The sequence below is a fragment of the Myripristis murdjan genome, chromosome 6, assembly GCF_902150065.1.
Source record: "Myripristis murdjan chromosome 6, fMyrMur1.1, whole genome shotgun sequence".
Taxonomy (NCBI): domain Eukaryota; kingdom Metazoa; phylum Chordata; class Actinopteri; order Holocentriformes; family Holocentridae; genus Myripristis; species Myripristis murdjan.
This window is the reverse complement of record NC_043985.1, coordinates 1,785,221-1,801,973: the sequence shown is the minus strand read 5'-3', so window position 1 is coordinate 1,801,973 and position 16,753 is coordinate 1,785,221.

Genomic DNA, 16,753 nt, shown 5'->3' with positions numbered 1-16,753 from the left:
GCGCGGAGCGGAGACCGGCGAGCAGTGCGGACACGTCACCAAAACCTCACAGGCAGGCTTCCGGGATGTCAGGCACATGAACGATGCAATAAATACCGAAAAAAACACTATTCAATGCTACGATCACAATCAGCACATACATATATCTCCATATCAACTGTCCCGTCACAGCTGATGTCAGATCAAAGGAGATTGGCACCGTTTGTGCTGATTGTGAGGTTTTGGTGATGTGCGCCAGCCAGCCAAACTTCCACTGCGCCGGCTCCGCTCCGCCTTGCGCGGAAAGTAGACCTGGTTTCAGATGGCGAGCTTTTGGCGCACCTCGGCGAAGCCTTTTGGCTCAAAACTGTCACTGCGCCAAGCCGAATCTGTCGGCACCTCCCCCCGCTGCGCCACCACTCCCATCTCCGCGCAAGTCTGTCTGCGAAACTTGGACACTGTCCGCCTCTGCCGTTTCGCCGGTCGAAACTAGCTCTGCGCGGGGTTCGCCTCACTGCGCCACCCCGCACTGCGCCGGGAAACTAGAGCCCAATATGTCTATTGGTGTGCAGGAATCAGAAATACTCCCAGGCTACACTGTCCTCATAGCACTTTGTTTTGTCTCTAGTCATGGTGAGACTGCTTTGGCAAACTGAGGCCATTGTGTTGGAGGTAGAGTTGAAGTGTTCTTTTTAACCCATTATACATTTTGTAATGACCAGGTAAGGAGATGGGAAGGCCTTATTCGCTGCTTGGCAACAGTCCTACCCATTCAGACTTTAGCCATGCCAAATGATATGTAATGATATGCAACCAGGAGGTCATTCTTTGAATTAGCCTACACTAGGAACTTCACTACCAACACATCAGTAGGATACAAATTCAAAATAGTGTGTTGCATGATGGAGAACTGTGATGATATATTAAGTGTCTGGGGGGAAGGATGAGGGAATGAAGGGGTGAGGGTCAAGCGTCGAGGGGTGATGGATGGAGGGGAAAGGTAAAGAGACAGAAAAGGGGTCGAGAGTAAAGGGGTGGAGAGGTACGGTGATTGGCTGATGTAGACTGGAGGATAGAAAACAGAAAGAACCAAGGGAGTTGAAACTCTGCAGGGGGGGAGCCGTCTCCTCTGGTGATCTGATCAGATTGAGCCCCTGGTGGTTCCTGTGTTCAACAGTGGAGAGAAGAGACAAAAAAGGGTTGGTGGGAGGCTGTGAAAACTGAGACAAAGGGGAAGGGAACAGATTAAGGTGTGTCTAATACTGTGCGGAAATGTGATGTGTTCGACGCATGGTCTTTGTTCCCAAACTTATAACACTTAATTTTGACATTGTTGATGTATTGCTGTTTCCATATTGCAATATGAAAGTGCAAAGAATGACAACTTCAACTGTGCTCTCCTTTATTAAAGAATTCCATAATGCCAGGTTTTGTACAGTATGACTCATATTGCAATACGGATAAATGGCAAGTAGAAGGGTGTCCCGTTTAAATTGTAATAAAAGAAAGGCTTTGTTTAAAAGTCATGGTGGAATAATAATAACAACAACAACAACAACAACAACAATAAAGGACAAGTTTAAAAATACGATTTCTGAATTATTTTTTACAACTACAATACCTACACAATGTCATGTTAGCTAACATTAACCCACTGACAGGCCTCATGGGCCTAAGTTTTCTATGTTTGCACCAGAAGTTTGTTCTTCAAAATGCCAACTGACGATTTCTGGAAACTGAGTAACTGCACTATTGTTTAATTACATTAAATATTAGGAGTATAAAGCCAGTCAACACCACAGAGCTCATGACTCAAGATGATATGACTAAATATTTTAATTGTGTCTATAGCATTGACTGGACAGATGACACCTGAGGGCTGTTCCATGAAAGCAGCTAAAGAAAGCTGCACTTACGTGAAATAGCCTGTCTTGAATTAGCGTACCCGTTCCACTAACATGATTCAGCCGCGTCAAGTCAGCGCTAATTCTAGCCACGTTTGAGCAAGCCTCAAGTGTGCACGTTCACGGGGCACATAAGTATGAGGGACAAAAAATGACAAAACAATAAATAAATGAATAAATAAATAAATACGCATATAAATATATAAATGCATAAATAATTAAATTAATAAATATTTCTACATTTATTTATTTCTGTTTTTATTCATGCATTTATTTATTTATTTGTGTATTTCTACATTTATTTATGTATTTATTTATTTATTTTTACATGTGTTTATTTATTTATTTATTTCTACATTTATTTATTAATTTGTGTATTTATATATTTATTTTTACATTTATTTATTTATACTTTTATTTATTTCTACATTTATTCATTTATTTATTCCTTCTTTTATTTCTACATTTATTTATTTATTCCTACATTTATTTCTGTATTTCTACATTTCCACATTTATTTATTTCTGTATTTCTGTGTCGTATGTTAATAAGGTGGGCGGTTCTTACATTAGTCTTAAGCACGATTGGTTTGTGGGTGTGATCCTATCCACTGCTACTACCTGGACTGGCAGTAGCAGTGGATAGCAGTGGACTAGCTAACTACTAGGGCATTAACAAAGCCAGACTTTTCCACGTCGTCGACGTTACGTCGACCCGTCAACACCGGGAGATTTTTGGGGGGCTAGCGGGGCTCCAACCGGAGGGAGGGAGGGGTTGTAGTGGAGCGCCGACCGGGCGACCGGGGGGGTGAGGAGGCTGTAGTGGAGCGCCGACCGTGTGTGTAGTCGGACTACTGGAAGTAGTCGGTGGGTGCTTGATTTACCACATCATTCGCCAGTGACCTTAAGTCACTGACGATGGCTCTCAAAACACTTTCCATTGCGTTTTACACAGTAGCTAGTAGGGCATTAATGTAAACATCGACCCATCGAAAGTCGAAGAAACACCCACACACACCCACACACACACCCCCACACACATGGTCGGCGCTCCACTACAGCCTCCTCACCCCCCCGGTCGCCCGGTCGGCGCTCCACTACAACCCCTCCCTCCCTCAGGTTGGAGCCCCGCTAGCCCCCCCAAAAATCTCCCGGTGTTGACGGGTCGACGTAACGTCGATGACATTGAAAAGTCGGTGTGGAAAAGTCTGGCGTTGTTGATGCCCTAGTAGCTAGCTAGTCCACTGCTATCCACTGCTACTGCCAGTCCAGGTAGTAGCAGTGGATAGGATCACACCCACAAACCAATCGTGCTTAAGACTAATGTAAGAACCGCCCACCTTATTAACATACGACACAAAAATACAGAAATAAATAAATGTGGAAATGTAGAAATACAGAAATAAATGTAGGAATAAATAAATAAATGTAGAAATAAATAAATAAATGTAGAAATAAAAGAAAGAATAAATAAATGAATAAATGTAGAAATAAATAAAAGTATAAATAAATAAATGTAAAAATAAATATATAAATACACAAATGAATAAATAAATGTAGAAATAAATAAATAAATAAATAAATGTAAAAATAAATAAATAAATACATAAATAAATGTAGAAATACACAAATAAATAAATAAATGCATAAATAAAAACAGAAATAAATAAATAAATAAATGTAGAAATATTTATTAATTTAATTATTTATGCATTTATATATTTATATGCGTATTTATTTATTTATTCATTTATTTATTGTTTTGTCATTTTTCGTCCCTCATACATAAGCAGCCCGCAACAGTCGATTGTCGAAACGAAGATACAATGTCTCAAAAGGAGGGGAAAAGGAGAGCCTCGACGTTTTCAGCGGCGGAGCAGACACTGCTGATGGAACTATATGAAGAATATAGGGAAATCATCACAAAAAAAGGCAACACTGTTGCAATTAACAAAGCGAGGGAGATGGCTTGGCAAAAGATTGCAGACAGATTAAACACGTAGGTTAAGTATACAGGTCTAAATATTGTTTTATTTCTCTTTTTTTTAATACCGTATTAACCCGCATAAAAGACTACCCTGATTTTGACGACCCTGCTTTTTCAAGACCCTTTTTTGGAAAAATACTTTTTATATGGACAAAATCTTGTTTGAATAAAAAAGCCACCGGCCGGCATCAGACGGGCCAGCCGCGGCACCGATTGGCATCAGGCGGGCCGGCACTTACGAGCGGCACACACAGACTGCCATATATACCTTTCATTATAAATCAACTTTTGTTCATACGCGGCTGCAGCAGCAAAACAGACAATGACACAGACAACATGGTTGATTATTGATTGCGCCATGCGGCCATTCGCCGGTAATCGCGCCATCAGGTGAGCCTACCTACTGGTTTACATATGCAAGTACAATACAGGTGTATTTGCTTAGACCCCCAATATTAGACGAGGGCGTTTTTTCAGGGCATTTTCAATGGAAAAAAAATATTCGGATGAATACGGTAATGGAACATTCAGATCACTAGATACTGTAAGATACTGTAAGACTGTGGTGATATTATCAGTAGGCTAGATTATATCAGATGTATGTTTAAAATAACAGTATAGGCTATCTTAGGAGAACCGATATAACTGCAATGCATTTACTTTCAATCAGCCTAATTTTGTGTGTGTTTGTGCGTGTGTGTGTGTGTGCCGAGTAACCCCTGGCCTGTATTAATTCCTCTCTTCTACATCACAACAGAAGCAATCTGAATAGCGAAAAAAGTACCGGCCATCAGGTGAAAATAAGATATAAAAATATTTTCCAGAGTGGTAAGTAGCTTATAATGAAATTAGTTGAGCTGAAAATATGTACCATTGTAGCCACCAGAAAAAGAATGGAGGCAACTGCTACTGGTGGGGGTCCTCCACCTGAGGACCTCACCCCTGCGGAGGAGCTGGCGCGAATAGGGAATAGAGGGGGCTTCGGGCAGAATAGAGTTGGATCATCGCAAATTGTGGTTGGGAAATAAAATAAGACGTCTTTTTTTATTTAACCTCATGTTCTTTTTAACTCTTTTATGTTCAACACTTGTTGCCTTTGATGTATGACCTGTGCTATATGAATAAAATTTGATTGAGTAATTGATTGTTTATTCGGTTGATTTCGGAGACTGACAGTGGTAGGCTAACACATGCTTTTCATTACGTTTATTTTTATTAAGTAAACACATACATTCATGCTTGGTCACATTGTGGGAAATAAGTCTGAACTTATATTTCCGAACATGGACATGGTGCTACATAATTAAATTTGAATTTAATTGAGCTGAATATGTGATGCCAGGGCAATAATATACATGATGGTACCGTCATTTGGGGATCTGTTTCCGTCCATCGGCCATTCTTTGACATGCAGCTGAGCTAAGCTTGACCGTAAGCCTGCCACAGAGCAGGCTAGTTCTGCTTACTAAGTTACCATGGTTACTGAGCTGCAACTCATATAAGCCACTTTGATGGAACGGAACTCTCACTTAAATTAGCGAGGCTTATCAAAATAAGCCAGGCTATCCCGTTATCCAGCTTCATGGAACAGGCCCCTGGTGTCCTGCCATTCACTGATGCACAGGACCGGTTGAGCTATACCCTAAGTACCTTTACCTGGTTTAAGTGGCTGCATTACAGTAAAAGGAGGTAAGTACGGAAAGATGGCGCCGTCCAGGGCTGCTGTGGTGTTAGCGTGTGTTGTTGAAGCATGGCGCTGACCAGCTCACCCCGGTGTTTACCAACATCTTTAATGCCTCGCTGGAGCTGTGTCATGTCCCAGCATGCTTCAAGGCCTCAACCATCATCCCCGTCCCCAGGAAGGCCAAGGTCTCGGGCCTTAACGACTACAGACCCGTCGCCCTGACCTCTGTGGTCATGAAGGTCCTTGAGCGCCTTGTCCTGGCCCACCTGAAGCTCATTACAGATCCTGTGCCAGACCTGCTGCAGTTCGCGTACAGAGCCCATAGATCTACGGAGGACGCTGTGAACATGGCTCTGCACTACACCCTGGACCATCTGGACACTGCAGGCAACTACGCCAGGATCCTGTTTGTGGACTTCAGCTTGGCCTTCAACACCATCCTGCCATCCATCCTGGAGCACCAGCTATCCCTGCTGCAGGTGCCGGCCTCCACTCACAGGTGGATTACGGACTTTCTGACCAATAGGTCTCAGCGGGTGAAGCTGAGCACTGGCTCCTGCAGGGCTGTGTCCTGTCACCTCTACTATTCTCCCTGTACACTAACAGCTGTGTTTCCCTCCACCCGTCGGTCAAGCTCCTGAAGTTTGCAGACGACACCATCCTGGTGGGCCTCCTCTCCAGGGGGAACGAGTTGGCCTACAGGATGGAGATCGAGCAGCTGCGGAGTTGGTGCTGCCACAACAATTTAGAGCTAAATGCATTAAAGACAGTGGAGATGGAGGAATTCAGCTGAGACCATGCTGAGACTTCAGGTGACTTCCATGGAGTCATGCCGCTTTCTGGGCGTGACCATCTCTCGGGACCTGAAATGGGAGCATAACATCGCGGCCCTCCTGAAAAAGGCCCAGCAGAGACTGTATTTCTTCAGGCAGCTGAGGAAATTCAGGCTACCAAGGACCATGTTGGCCCAGTTCTACACGGCCATTATCGAGTACATCCTCACACATTCCATTATCACCTGGTTCCCCACTGCAGCTGCAAGAGATCTCGCCAAGCTGCAGCGGGTAATACGCTCCGCGGAGAGGGTTATTGGCTGTCCCCTGCCCTCCCTCAAGACCCTGCACAACTCCAGGGCACTGAGGAGAGCACGTAAGATCATGGCCGACCCCTCCCACCCTGGCCACGGCCTCCTCACCCTGCTTCCCTCTGGGAGAAGGATGCGGCTGCTGAAGGCTGTAACAGCCTGCCACAGACTAAGTTTTTTCCCTTCAGCAGCCAGGCTGCTCAATGACTCTGGCTTCCCTCCCACCCCTGCCCCCTAGTGACACCGGCACAATGTCACCGGTAAAATGTTGCACTGGCCGAACTTAAACACTGCACTTTATATTGATATTATTTATCATATTTATCTCATGCATCATCATTGCACTCTGTTTTTTTGTGTTCTGTTACTTGTTGTGTGTTACTTGTGAAAAGAGAGTATTTAATGCACACACAAAAATGCCGAAACAAATTCCTATGTGTGTTACACAATGGCAAATAAAGGATATCTGAATCTGAATCTGTACCTCACCATGTCAACTGGTAGGTCAGTCAGAAGTTAGCACCAAAGGTTCCCTCTCCAGATCTATGTGGTGAATCAGCATTAAACTGAAAATGAAATTTGTTTATTTCGATGACCTTCCCTCTAGGTACTGCCAACAGGTGAAATTTTTTATCTGGTGTGGGGCATATTTCCACATTTATTACATGGACCACCACAAAATTTCCAGGTAACATTCATGTTGCCTGGAGGATGAAACCTGACAATTTAGGTGATTCCACGACCTTCCCTCTAACAGCACCAACAGCAACATTTTTGACTTTGATCACTAATACCTCAGAAACTACTTAAGCATTGACATTAAATTGGGTTACAACTTTCATGAGATTGCAATAATTTTTTTTTTTTTTTTTTGGTGACCCAATGCTCTTCCCTCTCTTGCCACCCCCAGGTCAAATTTGGTGACAATATTCATCAATTTCAATTTCAGTTTTATTTGTATAGTGTAAAATCATAACAAAAGTTACCTCAAGGCGCTTTACAGAAACCCAACAGATATTGGCCAACTCCATGGACCAAAATCTCCCCCAAGAGCAAGCACAAGGCAACAGTGCTGAGAAAAAAAAAAACCCTTTTAACAGGGCCAAAAATCTTAAGCAGAACCTGGCTCAGGGTGGGCGGCCATCAGAATGTTGGCAAGAGAAGGCCATTTTTACTTTACTAGACAGACATAATGAAGAGAGACAGGAAAAACAGGGCAGAGAAAGAGGGTGACATGAAGCAAAGGGTCTGGGCTGGACCCAAACCCAGGCTGCCGCAGTCCAGCCCTGGTGCCACGTAGTATGCATCCCCTGCAACAGGTCATATTATTAATATTACAGATTAATATCTCAAAAGGTTTTTGCATAGTCATGTAATTGGGTGACAACAATCATGTTGGCTAGAGGATGAAACCTGGCAATTTCAATAACCACATGATCTAGCACCAACAACAGGCCCAGCTGGGCATCAGCATTAGAAATAACACGCTATAATAAAATGTAGCAGTGGAGGTTGGTGGTAAATTCAGGTTTTGGTCTTGGTCCTGGTTTTGGCTTTACTGGATATAATGGATAGTGGATGTATTGAATTATAGTGCTTTTTTGACACTATCCACTGATGAAAAGAATTTAAAAACAAAACAAACAGAAACAAACAAACAAACAAACAAAAAAACATCATTTGGTCCAGACATTTTGACATGAAGATACAGTATGCACTTCAGCATTCACATCCTCTTTGCCTCACTAAAGACATCGAGGCTCTGTTACCAGCGTGTGTGTGTGTGTGTGTGTGTGTGTGTGTGTGTGTGTGTGTGTTGCCCTTGTGCTTCAGTGTTTTTTTTCTCTTTGACAGATTCTTCTTTGCAATATATTTATATTTTTCTTGTCCTCCACAGACAAACAAATCTCACACACTGACACACACACTATGTTATGCTGTTGTTCTGTCCTCAAACAGCTATATTACTGGTTACACACTCGCACAACATATTTGTGTGTATATCTCATGGCAACTGAATCTTTCAGTTGCCCCCCCCCCCCCCCCCCCCCCCCTCTCTCTTTCTCTCCCTGTCTCTCTGTCTCTCTCTCTCTCACACACACACACACACACACACACACACACACACACACATACATACATACACACCGTCACCACAGTGTTAGTGTGTTAGTAAGTGCATCGCATTTCAGTAAATGAGGTCTTGTTTGGCTCTCAGTGATGAGGAGAGGTGTCTGACTAATTTATGTAAATAAATTAATGTGTGTGTGTGTGTGTGTGAGAGAGAGAGAAATAGGGATGGAGACATGGTGAGAAAGAGAACATACACACAGAGTAAATGTGTATCTTTTATCTAAATGCTTTGGTACATCTTCTCTGCTTTGGTTACTTTCATGCCAATAAAATGCTTTGAACTCTGTTGAACAATTATGGTCTCAGTTGAGAATAAAGTGAGATGAACTGATCTGAGTAAGAAAGAAAGAGCTTAGAATCAGAGTGTCTTTATGAGCATGAAAAGTCTAATGTGTTGTCAAAACACTCATGATATCAAGGAAAGCTCATATAAAGTGTGTATACTTTTATTGGCCGCATTGTTAACCCTTTAGGCGCCAGAGTTTTTTTCCCACGGCTTCTCCCGTGTCTGCCACGACAACGCGGTTGTTTTCATCCCCGCTACATTCACCCATATTTGCGGTGTTATGAGCCCCCCTGCCACCTCGACCACGTCCCCTGCTTGGCGTTCGCAGAATGCTTCCACCCCGGCCACGCTGAGGTGAAGCATCCGCTATACAATGTGCTGATTGTGAACTATGGCGCGCGGACTCGCCGTCACTACTAACGTCAGTTTCTGCTTCACTGGACAACTGCATGTCTTCCTCCTCGGAATCGGAGTCAGCCAGTACCTGACGAAGTACTTCGTCGACGGTAAACCGACCTCTTGGCATCGTGAGTAAATGAAAAAACACTCTTTCACTCTGCTCTGCTCTCGCTACGCTCAGCACTACTACCACTGCTTCGCCGCCGCGTCTCTTGCTTGTCGCAATTTTGCGACTTTGGTGCTTAAAGGGTTAAATGTTAAACAAAAGGTATCTGTTTGATAATGTAATAACCTGAATACAATGGGCTTCATTATCACTAAAGAAGTTATTGCAGTATAAATAAATACATTTTATTTGTATAGCACTTTTTAAAACAAATGTTACCAAGTGCTTCACAAGAGGTTAAAAGCAGACGGCACAACAAGAAAGGGCACACAAAGCAGTAGTAACAGTAAAATAATAAAACAAAAGACAAGGCCATAGCGTTTGCTTACATGGAAAGGTCAAAACTCAAATAAAATCAGGAAAGGCTCTCCGATAAAAGTATGTTTTAAGAAGGGATTTAAAAGAGGTTACTGATTCTGCAGACCTAATATCCTCAGGCAGATTGTTCCACAGTTGCCTTTCCCCGTCCCCTTTAGTTTTCAGACAGGCCCCTGGAACACACAACAGACCTCTGCCCGAGGATCTTAACAAACGTGCTGGTACGTATGGTACTAAGAGGTCAGAGATATAGCCTGGTGTAAGACCATTAAGAGCTTTAAAAGTAATCAATAAAATCTTAAAATCAATTCTAAAACATACCGGTTAGCCAGTGCAGAGCTGCTAAAACCGAAGTAATGTGATCGCGTCTTTTGGTTCTGGTCAAAAGTCTAGCCGCTGAATTTTGTACAGTCTGAAGGCGAGAGACAGATTTTTCATTTAAGGCTTGATCAAGTGTACATTCTCCTGAAATGGGTGGTGCTAGGAGCAAATCCCCAGACACATTCACTGCAAAACAATCACAACTTGCTCCTGCACTCACGTTAAAGCTCTGCTGTTTATTGGGTCAACGTTTCGGTCTATCGACCTTCATCAGGACCTCTCTCTTAACATTTTACAACTGTTGTGTGTCTTTCTTTTGAAACATCAGTACACCTATGCAATTAGTTGATTACAGGTGTTTACAATTATCAAAGGAAGTAACCTCATCACAACACTGGAAAAAGGAGAGAAGAACTAGATACTAATCATTTAGAATATTGATCAAACAACAGTACACTCAAAACCACAATAAAAACCTTGTGGCAATCTGGAAAAAAGGAGAAAAAAAGAGGATATACATGTCATGGATAAAGCCAATGAGTCAATATCAGTATAGAGTGCCATTGAGACTTCCCAATGTCACACAAAAAAAGATGAGATTTTCCACTGAACTCCATATCCATTGTATAAAGTAGACCTTAAGTTGTTAGAAATGCATGTTGGTCAAGCTCCTGCACCTTTTATAAATTGACTGCAAGCATAGCGAATTGCAAAATGTGTCCACCCTGTCATGGGACAATTTCTAAATAGAGTAAATATGTTCTAATCATATATTGATTACAAAATGTACATTTTCAGAAAGGTATTTGGTCCCTCGTTCAGGAATATATTTTAGTTTCTGGAAAACATCTCTCAAAAATACAGAAATTATGGAAAAATATGTTTGTATATGTAAAATCTGTGAAAGTTGTACTTTCTTTTCTGAATAAACTCTATAAATAAAGGTATCTGGTCAAACTTTGAAATAATACTGTTTGGCCCTAATCTCTTCAGAGCAAAATCACACAAAAGGTTTTGATAACTTGTGAAAATAATAATCTATTCATGTAAAACATGACCACGACGGGGTGGACAATCACATGACAGGGTGGACCTTGGCATGACAGAGTGGACAATAGTGAAGTGCCTCATATATATTTAAAGGAAACAATGTTACGGTTTTGTCAACAAATGTTTTTTGTCAAAACATGACTTTTTTCACCTACTGTATTTTGAATTGTGCACAGGTAGGCTACATCTGGAAATGACACTCAACAACAGCAAAAATAAATAAATAAAACCTTCAACTAGACGAAAAAAACAAGATTAATATAAACAAAACAAAAACATGTTGGTCCCTAAATGTAGGCCTACCACAAAAAAACACTGAAAAACGTATAAAACTGTTATAAAACTAGACTTGATGACGGGGTGGACAATGACAGGGTGGACGTTTTTGGCTGAAGTTTGCATTTAATGAGCACATGTTGGGCCATTAGCTAGCAACATGTATCAGTTAGGAAGGTGACTGTGTATACTTTAACAAACATATTTTGAATTTCTGAAAAGCATTTATATAGATTCATTTTTTGCAATGACAGGGTGGACACATTAAGATTGAACACATTCAAGTTCAATCATAAAATGATGAAAATGTCAAAATATAAATGTTGATATGTACTCTCTCTGCATGAGCTATTCTTCACTCCATTTGTAAAAGACAAAGCAGTGGTAGTGATGTCACTGATTACAGCAGGTGGTTTCTTTTAGTGGCAGTAACCACCTAATGACGGGGTGGACAGCAAATCTAGGGACACATGCAAAATGTTTATTATTATTATGAAATTAGACCATAAATGATCCAATTGACTAATTTTATTCAAGTACTTGATGAGAGCAACAAGAGCATGTAAAAGGTTTGTACATTGTATATCATTTATCTACTTATTTCACTCAGTGAAGTTAGTAGAGAGGAGTTTGGGACATGGCAAAATCACATGCATCTAATCATAGAACATATTTTTTAAATATGAAAAACACCCTTTTAAAGATGTATCTCTGTACCAATGTGTGTTTAAATGTTTGGCCATTTATAATAAACCCTCAGAGTTTTGTTATTTTGCAAATTTTTCATGAAAAGTGAGTGATTTCTGCCCGGGACACCAAATGGTACCCTATATTGATATTGACTCCAATACATTTAATTCTTTATAGAAAACACACATTAAAAGCTTCAATAGAGTTACAATAAGGTTACAATTTTTTAAACAACAATTCAATAAGTTAGATTAGTTATAGCTACATTCTCTACAAACACACACTCAAGTCTAATTCATCATTGAGACCAAAGTTGGTCCCAAAAGTTTGGAGCTCTGTGATCCAAAAGGCTTCTCGCCTAAGTGCCTCCTTTAGATCACCCCCACGTCTATCCATCCATCCATTGTCCAAACCGCTCATCCTCACAAGGGTCACAGGGGATTGCTGGAGCCTATCCCAGTGCTCATTGGGTGTAAGACAGGTCGCCAGTCCATCGCAGTTCTACACGTCTAGGCAGGGCTATTTTTTCTATACCACAGTAGCTAAAGGCGGTAATTGGATGGTTAGTCTGTTTAAAGTGGACTGCTACTGGGTTGTCTGGATTGTTGTTGCGGATAGCTGAACGATGTTCCGCTAATCATACTTTTAATGCTTTTGTTGTCATTCCAACGTATACTTTAGAGCAGCTACATTTAATCAAATAAACAACTCCTGTAGCAGAGCATGTGATTACTCCTCTGATTTTATATTTCTTACCAGTTGATGGGTGCGAGAAGGTATCACACCTAGTTCAGGTTCACATTTATAATTGCCATCCGGTAGCGAGGGAAGGCCATTCTTTGGTTTTTGAAACAGACAGTCTGCATGGACCAGTTTATCTTTTAAATTATTACCATGGCGAAATGTGATTCTAGGTGGTGTCTTGAATAAGTGGCCAATTTTTGGGTCACTTGATAGAATGTACCAGTGTTTCTTGATAGGATGTTTTATTTCATGTGCTCTTATCTGTGAAATTAAGAACACAGACTGCTTGTGGTTGGTTGACTTACTATTACTCTGTGTTTGCATTACCACTTTTTGTAGAGCTACATCCAATTTCCATCCAATTATTTTAATTTGGTTGTCAAATGATTCTTTTGTATCACAGATTCTTTTTATTCTATGGAACTGACTCACTGGGATGGCATCTTTCATGTACTGTGGATGGTAGCTATCTCTATGTAGGAGATTATTCCTGTCTGTTGGTTTTCTAAACAGGTCTGGGATTAGTTTGTTATCTGCTTTTTTAATACATAGGTCTAGAAAGTTGATAGTGTGACTGTCACATTCCAATGTAAAAGTGAGTGATTCACTCTTGCTGTTCAATCAGTCTGTGAACTTGAAGAGTTGTTCAAGTGACCCAGTCCACATGAAAAGAATATCATCAATGTATCGTTTCCAATATTTAATGTATGGCAAAAATGGGTTCAATGCATCATCCAAAACACACCTCATCTCAAAAAGACCTACGTAGAGGTTTGCATAGTTTGGAGCCATGGTGGTTCCCACTGCAGTTCCTTTTATCTGTAGATAGAAATCTCTGTCGACACTGAAATAATTCTTAGTTAGCACAATTTCAGCTGCCTAAAGTAGAAATGTATTAAGTTGTGTAGATTTTTCATTTAGACAGGTAAAAAGGCTACTGCAGTAGTCCAGACGTGATGAAATAAAAGCATGTAAAATAGTTTCTGTGTCTTTAAAAGATAAAATGGGTCAGATTTTTGAGAGGTTTCTGAGATGATAAAAACATGATTGGACCAGCTTGGTGGTATGATTCTCAAAGCTCAATGCACTATCAAACCAAACACCAAGGTTCCTTGCAACAGGTTTAATAATAATGTTTAATAATGTTGCAAAGAGAACCAGCAGAGGGCAGAATTTGTTTGGTCTGCTGTTGTGGACCAATCATCAAGATGTCAGTTTTATCTGTGTTTAGCTGCAGGGAATTGTTACTCATTCACTTTTTAATTTCATCGAGGCAATAATATAATGAGCTCAGATTACTTGTGTCTGTCGGTTTTATTGGCAGGTAGATCTGAGAATCATCTGCATATAAATGGAAAGAGACCCCGTGTCTGCGAATTATGTGACCAAGTGGAAGCATATACAGTGAGAATAAAACCTGACCTAAAACCGGCCCCTGAGGCACACCATACATCACACCGCACAAGGAGGATTTAAAATCATTTATAGAGACATAAAATTTCCTGTTTGACAGATAAGAAGAGAACCACACAAGGGCTGTGCCTGATATCCCTGCCCAGTGCCTCAGTCTTTTTAAAAGCATGCCATGGTCTACTGTGTTGAAGGCTGCGCTCAGGTCCAAGAGAATCGGGACCACATACCCTCGTCAGCAGCCATTAAAAGGTCATTGGTGACTTAAAGCAAAGCCGTCTCAGTACTGTGTTTAGAATATATTATTGTTCTCCAGCACAGAGAGAAGCTGCTTCGAGACAATCTTTTCTAATACATTTGGGGATAAAAGGCAGTTTGGATATTGGTCTGTAGTTATGGAATTGGGCAGGGTCTAATCCAGGTTTTTTTTTTTAGCAGCGGATTCACACAAGCAGTTTTAAAATAATCAGGGACAAAACCAGTAAAAAGTGAGCTGTTGAAGATGGAGACTAGGGAGGGCCCAACAGAGTCAATTACTTCTACTAAAGGTACCACATCAAGAGGGCTAGAGGTCATTCTCATGTGTGATACAGTTTCTAAAAGTTAAGTAAAAGTAATAGGATTAAAATGATCAAGAATGTCATGTTGTGGGTGTGAGATCTCTGGGTAGGTGGGATTTGGGATGATGGAATTTCTTATGGATACCACTTTATCAGTAAAATAGGATAAAAACATTTCGCAGTCTGCATCACTTTCAGCACTTTTTTGACTGTGGACCTGGACCTGGCTTTCAGCGGTGCAATTGAGTTTAGTGTCGATGAACAGAATGAGTTAAATTGAGCAATTAACTCATTTGGGTTGGAGTGATCAGATGACTGGGTGCAATGGTTGTTGAAGTGGATGCAGAACTGTTGAACACTATGTTCATTAAGGAAGCGAGAGCTGAAACTGCGGTGTGAAACAGCACTGATGACTGGTAATTCACTGTTAAGAACTATACATTTGTGGTCAGATATGGTCAAATCATTCATATCTACAGTGGTTATTTCCACACCCAGAGCAAAAACCAGATCAAGGGTGTGCCCATGTTTGTGTGTCTGGCCGTGCTGTTTAAAATTAAAAGAGGAGACAATAGTTAAAAAATCAACAACATGGGGACTGGTTGGGATAAAATAATAAAATAATTCTGTCATGGTATAATACAAGGCTAGATAAAGACTAACAAATAACAAGATAACAAATAAAATTACATGGAGACCATAGAGTTTTAGAGTGAGAGTCTCAAAGGATGAAAATTCATCACTGGGAATTTGACAGCATTTAAAACTCTTCCTAAAAACAAACACAAGACCACCCCCACGGCTGGTGATCCTCAGTTGGTTAAAATGACTGTACTGAGAAGGGCACAGTTCAACAAGCTGGCTATGGTCATTAGCCTGCAGCCAGGATTCAGTAAAAAACATAAAATCCAGGTTTCAGGAGGAAATAAAATCATTTAAAATGAAAGTCTTATTGGACAGAGATCTCACATTAAAAGTGCCATTTTAAGAGCATTTGTCCTGCGTACTATAAGTAGTGCCTGAAACAGCTCAGCGAGCTCTTTTAATAGGCCTTTTTGACTAATAGGCAAGTGGTTCCATTCCAGTTGGCAAACCTAATTTTGAACCATTCTGAACATTTCTACTAAAAATCAGTTGGCTCTGAACCTGAAAGTTGGTTCCCAGCAGGAACCAAATATTGTAGGACCTGAAATGGGAACTATGATGACATTCGTGTGTGTTATTTTATAGGGAAAGATGGTTATTATGAGTGTGATGAAGAGTGTGCAGTGGTTTACCAAAGAAACAAAACTATTGCTTTTAATTTGAACATCCCCTGAATTTAATGAAAAGATGGAGGGGAGTATGAGAAAAGTATATTGTATCTCAAAGTTGCAGAAGATTCATCAAAGCCTGGGTTTGTGAAACCCAGGGGGAAAAATGAACAAAGTGGATAGTATCTTATTGCATAGTTTTCTATCCTTCAGATTCAGATGACTTTATTTGTCCTAAAAAAGGCAATTCAGTTTCTCCAGTCTACCGGGGCACAAACACAAACACCAATTTACAACAGCAGCAAACAGCAGTGTGTCAGAGATAATCAGCCAGCATACGGGCAAGAGGTGCACACAAGGGCTAAGTGCAATTCAGACTACTGCCTTCAGTAGTCTGTCATTACTGTATTAGTATCCTTTCGTAAATCTTCTTTCTTTCTCTATCTGTCTTAATATCATGTCTAGTGCGCATGCATGCACATAGACATGATGTTACACATGCACTCACAC